The following is a 10674-nucleotide window of genomic DNA, read 5'->3' on the forward strand; positions in this document are numbered from 1 at the left end:
ACTGTGTTGAAGACCCACCAAAAAACCTTTATCACGTACACCGTCTGGGATGAGAAAGGAAACACAATCTCAAATGGAAAAGGAAAGAGTAAAGTAAGAGAAAAATGAGGGAAATTATTTTTGGGGTAAGATGTGCGTGATTTTGTGGGAAAACGGAAAAGTTATCAAATTAAATGATAGTTTTGTTATTTAAAGGAGGGGAAGGGTTATTTCTGTCATTTAGCCAAAGTAGTATAAGAGCAGACTTGGTATATGAAAGAAGGTGAATGGCAATGATTGTATTGAAAGGGAATGTACTGTCCCAACAGGCTTGAGAGAGAATTAAACAATTAGGGAATGTCTTGGGAGTCCACTTCTAATCAGTCTATTAGGCTTATGGTAGAAAAACGATAAACGAAAGGGAAAAGCTGTGGTAAATAGCGTGTACCGTATGCCCAAATTATGATAATTTGTGATTTTTATTATGTCAATTTTTGGTTTTCTAATGTATATTTTTTATACTCGTTACAACTTTGAATTTTATTTTACTTTAAAATTAACTTGTTGAACAAATTATTAGCATATTACCCATAATAAAAATATTTTGATTATATAACCACAATTATTCGTACTAGAATTCATAGTTCTTACCCAACCAAATCTATAAAGACCCATATTTTTTAAAAAGAATTACTTAAAGTTTATATAAATGCAAGGAATTGAGGAAAAATGTGAAATGTGATGAGTTTATATGATTTGGGGTCAATGTGATAAGATTGTTATTGGAGAGAGTGCAAGTGTGTTTGTGTTGGAGCATGTATATATAGGAGTGTGTGTATGTAGAGAATAGATACCCCCCCTACACACACAGACACTCCTTGTAGAGACCCGTATTTAAATTCTCTAGTTTTAATGTTTATAAATGAGAAAGAGATATATTATAATGTGAAAGATGCGTTTATGTGAAATTAGGGGTTTAAAGTGAAAATTGGAAGTTTTGAGTGTTATGGCTAAGTGTGTGATGTGTGTGTATATAAGTGTGTGGTGTGTGGCAGGGGAATAATTTCCCCCATCTCATTCTCTCCCTCCCTCTCTCGGCTCTCTCCATCTCTCTCCCTCCCACTCTCAAATTTCACCTCTAACCTTAAAACCCATGAAGATTGACCTTCATTCCACCGTACGTGATCTTGAGCTTGTATTCAGTTGGGTTTAGCTCGGAGAGGAGTATTCAATTGATTTTGAGGTTTCAAAAATTAGGGCTCGTTCAAATCGCTTGGGTTTCGCCTTCCAACTCGAGGTAAGGAATTCTACCTCTCTATATATGTTATATGGGTGATTTTGTGCCTTATTCGAGCATGTATTGGTTGTGATTGAGAATGGATCAAAATTTGTCAATTGTGTAAAATAGCCAGAAAATCCAGTCTCCTACTGGTAGGACTTCATCACCTACCGGTAGGTCTCCTAAAAAATTGTCTTGTTCAAAACGTTGGCCTCTCTGCCTTTATTTCCTACTGGTAGATCCTCAACTCCTACTGGTTGGTTATCCGAGATTTTTCCTCTTCTACCGGTAGGCCTTGTTCACCTACCGATAGGTCTTCTATCCAGGAGCCAATACTTCCTAAGCCTTCGCAAATCGATTGTGGGACCCTTTATCCATTCTAATGGGTTTATTTATGCATTCTTTCTTGCATCTAGGAATATTACTTGTTTCATACTTAGAACGGTATCCTATGGATTTGAATGAGCACTTAGGGTTACGAAATGAGAAATGTGAGTCATTGTACGTTTAAAATACGAACAATACACTTAAGCATATGAATGACGCGCGAACACTCGGGCCCATCGACGGGTGGGTGCCTAGCAGGGGATATCGAGATCCCACAATTGGCCTGGCGGGAGTAAATGCTCATAATGAACACACTCAAAGCCTAACCTACAAGGTGGGTGCTTGGCGAGGGATATCGGGATCCCTTAATTGGCCCGATAGGTGCTTCGGCTCAAACACACAAAGGATATGAGATGTTGAGATACGAATTGAATGAACATGACTTATGAGTATGACGAGAAGAAGGATTGGTGATAGTTGGATACATTGATCATGATAGTTATGCATACCTCCGTTGCCATTTGGTTTCTATCGTTTGTTCTTCTGTATTGCTCATTTGCATATAGAGTTTGCGTAGACTTTTCTACTGGGCTTGTATAGCTCAAAACCTTGTGTTGAAAAATGTATGCATAATAATTTGAGAAAAATTGTATGTATTACATTTATATATTTATTTTGATGAATGTTGGAAAAAATGATATTATGATGTTTCGGCAAATGCTAATCTTTCGAAAAGTCTTTTTTGGACTAAATATTTTAGGCCTTGGAACATTGCATAAAGTCTCTTGGATTCAAAGTTCAAATCTTACAAAGACTTAATGAGCTCGATACATGCTTTAACGGATTTATTTAGATGAAATTTTGAGCCACAGGTTGACAAATCGGCTGACAGGCCGGCTGTCTGAACACAGAGCTTTGACAACTGGAGACCATCGGATGACCCACCGGATGACCGGCCGGTCGACCACCCGGACGACCACTCTGTCAACCAGCCAGTGTAAAATGGCCTCCAACGGCTAGTTCCAACGGCTCAACTCTCCAACGGTTCCATCACTTTACAAATGGCTAGTAGGAGATTGAAAGGCTATATAAGTGTTCAAGAACTCATTGATGAGTGGGGATTCAAGCTACAACTTTTATATCACCCCAAGCAAGTTCTCCAAAAATCAAGCCAACACTTTTATATCTATCTTGAGAGAAATTTTGTATAAGTTGAGAGCTTTCACTTTCATATCTACCTTGTGAGGTTATTGTTATTTGAGAGCTTCAAATTTCTCCGCATACTTGTAATTCCTAGGTGAGTGTTTGAGTCAAACACTTGAAAGCTTAGAAGACCAAATTCGGGTTGGAATTTGGGTGTTATTGTTTTTGAGAGATTTTCGGAGAAAACTCTTGCGGTTGCACTAGCTCCTCGGGAAAGCTAGGGGATAAGGTCGTTGTAAGCACCCCCAAGACTTACTACTTGTAATCTTTTTGAAGATTAAAAGAACCTTCAAGTAGTTACTTGAGGAAAAGTGGACTAGGCCGGACCGTGGACAAATTCGGGCTGAACCACTATAATCGGGTTCTATCTCTCTAACTCTCTCTCTCTTTTACTTGCTCATATTATCTTGGATATATTTGTTAGAGATTATTAAGCAACCCGATTCACCCCCCTCTAGATTGCAATTTTTGGGTAACACCTTATATCATTTTCAGGTGCTAACTCGGGACTGTAGCTTGCATGCCTACAGTGCTTGGATTGTAGACATTACTTTGAAAGCTAACCAAATGAATTACTTATTCATCTTTGTAAATTTCTTTTGAAAGATGCCTTTGTAACTTAAGTTATAATTCTTTAAACTATGGAATATTTGTAAACTCTTAACTCCCTTGACACTTGATACTTAAATTGTGGGCAGCATGCCCTTGGAAATTTTCGAATTTCCAAACGCGAGGGCCCGTAATCGAGGGAGCGCGTGCGCGGACGGCAAGCGCTCGTAAATACAGAGTCGCCACTCGGGTTTTGAAGGTCCGACACCCAAAGAACCGTATTTCGAAGCACCTGCCGCGCTGTTTTATTTGAAAAAGTTTAAGAAATCGGTCCGTCATAACCATATCAGGGTTCGGGAGCCAGGTTACGAGAGGGAAAGAGTTCTAAGGCACCCCTCTCACCCAATTCGGAGATCGGTCTCTACTTAGGCATTTACGAAAACGTTTGCGATTTTGTTTGATTAATCAATTCTTTAGCCATTTAGGGCAAGGGAACAGTTTAATGGGGATTAAAAGCTGTAACATGTTTGCAGGATGTGATAGATAGCATGGACGAATAGTTAGTATAGGATGAGAACAAACTGCCGTGGGAGTTTAAACAAACTGGGAGGCCCCTGTTTTGGAATGGCGTGCGCAGGAAGAAACCAGCATGCACTGAATAAGTCACTGCATGCTGTTCACTCCTGTGCACACAACTCCAAGACACACGCACGCCAGTGAGCTCAAACCCGCAGCTCTTATTCTCAAACCTTCTGGGCTCTGGAAGGACCAGTGCACACCCAAGACAAACCAAGCAGTTTATATAGCAGTTCTAAGTAGTTATAATATACAGTTTAAAGGCTAAAAAGCCCTACAAATTAATAGAACACCCCATAAACAGTGTGGGGATGAAATAATGGCCTAAGGCCAAGCTACCCGTGCAAGGCCAGCTACTGGTCAGGGGCAGACCATCGCGCAATGGAGTCAGTCTGTTGCGCGATGGTCAACGGTCAAGCTTTGATTGTTGACCACCGCGTGGTAGTTTGATTGGCGCACGATGGTTGCGCCCTAGCGCGCGTGTACCACCTACTTACGCGTTGGTCAACGGTCAAGCTTTGACCATTGACCAACACCTGTCAAGTTGATCTATGCACGCAGGCTTCAAATCAGCGCGCGTCAGTAGGGTTTCTGGCTTTTTTTGAAGTGGCTTAGGCTAGGTTAGGTTCAAGGATTTTTCGAACACTCAAAGCTCAAACACTCAACATTCCTGAGGTGTTCCTGATCCGTTTCATCATTGGGGAATCAAAAACCGTAAGTAAACTAATCTGGAAGCCTAGATTTGGGTGTCTACAGCAGCCCCGCTTTGACGGCACTTGAAGCACCATCGACTTGGTACAAGTAACGTCAAAGAACTCTAGACACCCCTCAAGGCAATCCAGAGCAAAGCATACTAGCAAATTAGACAAGTAAACTTAAGGAACCTGATTGGTGGAATGGACGGGCGGTCCATTGCCGGGGATGGAAATAGAAGTGGATGAGTGGTTCGCCGCTTGTTGATCGAATTTGGATAGGACAGGCTGTCGCTACAGATGTGGACGGGACAAGCCGTCGTTGCTGGGGATCAAGCTATCCTCGGCACGAAGCATTCCAACAAACACGGGTAGGTCGCGTTAGGCAGGTTGAATTCCATCTGTTGGGAATCAGAGCCAATCTCCTTATCAAAGACCATCCAAGACAGAGCAATAAGGCTGCTGAAAGATGCGCGTGAAGCTAGATTGAAGTAGAGGTAGTTTTTCAGGGTAGGCCGAGGCAGACTCTCCTGGGGAACAACTAGTTATGGATGAACGAACCATTGGACGATAATCTGATCGTCGTTGGGGCCTGAAAGGATGATACGGACGATATGGCTGACCGTCATTGATGATATGGCAAATCACTATACAAAATGATCGAGCCATTGAAAATTGGACAGGACCGGCTGTTGTTGAATTGGATGGGCAGATCATCAGTCTAAATGATCAAGCCGTTGAGAAATGGATAGGACTGGCTGTCGTTGATTTGGAGACGGGAAGATTAGTGTGCAGAATGATCGAACCGTTGGAGGTTGGACAGGACCGGCTGTCGTTGATTTGATTTTGCAGGAGATTGCATCGCATCCTTCGGGAAACAAGTCGTGGATTTAGGGAGATTTCTTCGCATCCGCTGACCAATGATAACAAAACCGTAGGAGATTGTATCGCATCCTTCGGCAAACAAATCGTGAGTTAGAGAGATTTCCATTGCCTCTGCTAACTAACGATAACAAAACCGCAGGAGATCGTATCGCATCCTTTGGGAAACAAAGTTTTGAGTTTAAGGGAGATTTCCATTGCCTCCGCTAAACAAATTGAACCAAAACCGCAAGAGATTGCATCGCATCCTTCGGCAAACAAATCGAGAGTTAGAGAAATTTCCATTGCCTCCGGTAAACAAACAGAACAACACTGCAGGAGATTGTATTGCATCCTTCAGCAACAAAGACTTGATGGAAACCATTTGAGCATAAGCTCCCACAAACTAGCCACCTTTCTGTTTTCAACAGTTGATATACACAATATGCAAAGATGTATGCTATATGAATACACAAACTGAAAATGCAGACCGTAGCTAAGTGTGGCTCCTAGGAGGACAACGATGCTTAAGGACTATCACTGAGCCCTAGTACTTTACTGCCTTTGCTTCTGAGATGCGCACCCAGACAAAGAGACATTGAGTGGGCTGGCGTGTCCAATTGATTGAGTAGCGGCATTAGCCCTGAGTGCCCATTCTTTGGTGCTTGCGCAGACGTACCCCAGAGATATGCTTTGCTTGGCCTTGGGCCGACGTGCCCTTGCTGCTTCAAGATTCCACAGCTTGTGGATTAGAGATGGCAGGGTAGCAATGTAAAAATTGCATTTTCCAATTTATTGACATGTAAACCATCCACTAATATCTAATTTGCATTGGCAAGTGAACTGAGTCAACACACAGAGACACACGTATGTATAGACTCTCCTAGCTCAAACAAAAAGGGAGAAAAAGCCCCAAGATTCAACACGGACCCTTAGACACATGGAAAATAATGAAATTTTGGGCATTAATGTGCCAAAACTCACAATATCCCTTTAGACATGTGAAACTGACACTTGCATAAGGTTAAATAGCTGTATAATGACCTGTACGAACCAACAAGAACCGAGAAAAGTATCTCGATGCTACAATGGATTGGAAAGTTGGAAAAATGTCACAAAACAGACATAAAGACACAGGATGACTTGTATAGGCCCAGACTGAAACCGATACCCTCGTGCAGTACATTAGGTCTGCACGGTATAACAAAACTTGGCAAAAGCCCCTTGAACAGGACTCAAAGGCAGTAGCTGACTGCTATTGTTTGCTGCTGGAATTGAAGCAGCGCGCGTAGGGTTGATACCAATGCGCATAACTATGAACAAGGGCACGTGAACCTCAAACCAGCGTGCATGAATACAAATCTGTCGCGGCTGCTTATACCAGACTTCACTGAACTTAGAATAAATTGTGAGCTGTTAGACCTCGCTAGCATTTCGTTCTATTTTTTATGCTTAAAATCTTTTAGGGCTTTTGCTCAGCTTTGAAATTGAAGTAGTAGTTTGAAACAAAATTGAAAGATGAAAGGTTTTCCCCCCTTTCTGCATAGATGAAGCGCGTCTTCTTCTTGATCCTTCTCGACCCTTGGTGTGCACCAAAAATGTCAACCATGGACCATGTTGATAGAATATGACCGAGTCTCGAAGAGAGACTACCTACGTATCCCACATTCTGGGGAATCAGGTCAAAACGTAGTTCAGGCTAAGGTTCACTCGTGTGTTTTACCTCTCCTTTTACACTCTAACTTTTGCCTAGAACCGCCCATTCAGGTTTTTGGTCTAGCGAGCTTTCAAATATTGCCTATGTACTTTTGCCTAGACCGCTTTCATAGGTTCTTGGTCTAGCAGGCTTGCTCTAACTTTTGCTTGGAACTGCCCACCCTTAGGGTTTTCAGCCCAACGAGCTTCTCCCAGGGAAAAGGCTTTTGAATTGATCCATGCTAACCAATGTATTGAATTTGTTGCTATCAAGGTCGATGATCTTTGGCCGCAGCCCCAAATAAAATGGCTTTTGATAGTACAGGGTCTAGAGTGCTTTGGTTGACATGTCCCGCTCTAGGCCACTTTTGAACTTTCTAACTTGTGCTTGGCGGAACGCTATTCCTGCAAGCTTGAACATGGTATGAGGCGCTAAACCTTCTAAGTTTTGCTTTACATGATTTGGCATTCGGTAGCAAAGGGATTTGATGTTCCTTTATCTCAGGATCAACGCCGAGTGTGTCTTTGTGAGACCATGCCTAGACGTCGATGAACTCTTTGAGCTCGTCTGACCAGGCGCAATGCTTCTCTGGGGACAAGGTTGAACCAATTTGAACCATTCGGAGGTCTACCTCATCTTTCAAGTTTATTTGAAAACTACTATTTCAATTAATAGGCTGAGCATGCCTTTTGTTTTCCCTTTCGGCAAGGGAACGCATTCCCTTGGGGATGATCCCATCGAAATCTATCCCTTCGTCGTTAGGGTCGACATAGTTTATTCAAAAGCCAATGAAGTACTTGGAAGCAAGATAATGCATATCATAAGAAAGCCCCTCGGGGTTGCGAAGTACAGCAAAAAACTCGAATGAAAAAAATAGAAGCTACGACATGGAGGGCCAAGAGGCTCAAACTCCAACTCAGAGCTAAACTTAGACGACTTGACAGACATTGTGTCAGACTCAGACTCAAAAGTGTCAATGCAAAATAGACGCGATTTGAAAATGCAACTTTTAAAGTTACCCTTGGCTTCTTCACAGAGAGGTGGAATCTAGAGGATATCAGGCCCAAGCAACAGCACTTTGGCTTCCTCAACTCCTTCGACCAAACCTACTCGGTGCTCCCATGAATAATGGACCTCAGTCCGATAGTTTGCTCATTTGTAAGCTCCTCATTACTGTCAATCCAGGTGTCGGCAGTGAAGACCTCAACTGCCCAACCTACAACCATCATGTTAATCTCCGGTTCGAAGGGGATGGATATGATTGGTTTGGGTTGGCTTTCTGGGATAATATAGTGGCTAGGGTTGAATATGGTGGAGCTTGAGTTGATTTGAGTGGAGATGATAGATATCTGACCAACTAGACGGTCAGAGTGGTGTTGAGGCAAGGAGTTGGAAATGACGTTGGGCTTTGGTGGAACCTAAACTGTGCCATTGTCAATGAGATCTTGAATCTCATGTCGAAGACGATAGCACGCGTCAGTGGGATGACCAGGCATTTGGTGGAATGCACAGAAGAGGTCAGGCTTGTAACCAGCAGGTAGGACTTTTGGTAGACTGGTTGGGGTCAAAGGCTTGAGATGCCCAGATTTGACGAGCTTTTCCATCACTGCGGACAGAGGTGCCTCGAAGACAGAGAACTCCTGAGGTTGGGTTCGGGTCCGATAGCGTTGGGTGTTTTGAACCTGATTGACATCGGCAACGCGATTGGAGTCAAAAGCCGGAGCATCGCTCCCACTTATAGCTATATTGGAGTAGTTGTTGTTTCCGAACAGTGCGCTACTATTTCCAGAATAAGCCCTCGGCATAGCTATTTGTGAGGAGGACTCTCCCCTAGGTAGAATTCCACTCTGCAGTGCATCCTCAATGGCTAGGCCAGACTCGAAGAAAGTCTCAAAGTTGGCAGATGCTTGAACCAGCACGAGGTGCTTGGCATAGTCAGGCTGAAGATTGCGTGAGGTGATGCGGAGTTGATCCCTCTCGGTCGGACGATCAGTCATTAATGCGGCTTTGGCTCTCCACCTCTTAACAAAATCTGCAAAGGACTCCTTTGCTTCCATTTTGGTGGACTCCAATTCATGAGTAGTCATCTTGAGTTGAGAGTTGTAATTGTACTGTGCAATAAAGGCAGCCCCAATGTCCTCCTAAGTTCTTCTTTTGGAGATGTCGAGCGATAGAAACCAATGGAAAGCAGGCCCGGAGAGAGTCTGTGGAAACAGCTGAGACATAGCCTCACTTTCCACACCCAACAGCTTCATTGCAAAATGGTAGCCAAAGAGATGAGTCTTGGGATCACCGCTCCCGTCGAACTTAACCAAGTCAGGCATCTTGAATTTGTCGGGAAGCCTAGCATAAGGGTACAGCTAGAGACGATCCAGGTCAATTCCTCCTGCACTGATCTTCTCAGATTTTGAAACAGCTTCCTCCAGCTCAGCCATCTTGGCCATAAGAGTGACCATGTCAAGATTTTGAATAGGCCTAACAGCAGCAAGGTTCGGGTTTAGAGCAAGCATACAAGCCTCTCTAGAGATGGGCTGAACAATGAGACGGCCCACATGATTTGGATCCTCGACAAAGATAAGGTTTGTATGAACGTCCTCATCGTTCTCGTCCTCCTTTTCTGCAGCTGGTGGAAGACGAGTGTTGATAAGGTCATTCAGGCGGGTGATGTTAAGATCTGTCTGAGTACCCCTTTACTGCATAGCAGTGATACTATTCTGGAGGTTCATGAACATGGTTTCTAGAGTGAGCAGTTGCGGTTGATCTACCATGATAGGTTTTTCTGATGAGCCTGAAGAAGATGTTGAAGATGGGGAAGCCAGCAGAGTGGCATTTTGCAAAATCGATGGCATACCCAACTGTAGGGCGGCCAACAATGATCCTAGAGAAGTCTCCGTTGCAACTAACTGGGTTTCTAGCCTGACAAGTCTTTGAACCGGATTCTGAAGACGTTCCCAAGTAGGTTTGGCTCTTCCTTTCGATACTCTCTTGTTCGGTGCAATGGTTCCAAACTAGACAGTAAAGCAATTGAAAGCTCAGTGACGTTCCTGTAGCAGTAGTTAATTGCAAAAAGAAATGCAATGCACACATCATCGTGGTCGGTGTCCTCTTAGACTCTACAACTACAGACGAGTCTGTCTCATGATGTTCGGACGCTGCCAAAATCCTCAAAAATCTTTTCGAGGGTGTATCCTTTGAATAGATCGACTGATCCTAAGAGATGTCAAAACAAACTAAGCCTTTGTCTATTCCTTTCTTGAAGTTTCCACTTGGAATTCGGAACAACTCGGTATTGATGACATGGCACCTTAACTTTGAATGCCGCGGTGTATAGTGACTTCGCACTTCAACCTGGATAGTGGCAGTGACACGACATCCATACTTTGTGGTTCCTTATTTTCGGTTGAAACTTCAATCGGGCATGAGCCAAGGACTTAAAAAGGTTTGATTTCCAAAAGTCTCATTGATCTAAGGACTTTGAAAATTAGCAACATGCACCATCAAGATGCACGACT

This window comes from Rhododendron vialii, chromosome 5a (assembly GCF_030253575.1).
Source record: "Rhododendron vialii isolate Sample 1 chromosome 5a, ASM3025357v1".
Lineage (NCBI taxonomy): Eukaryota > Viridiplantae > Streptophyta > Magnoliopsida > Ericales > Ericaceae > Rhododendron > Rhododendron vialii.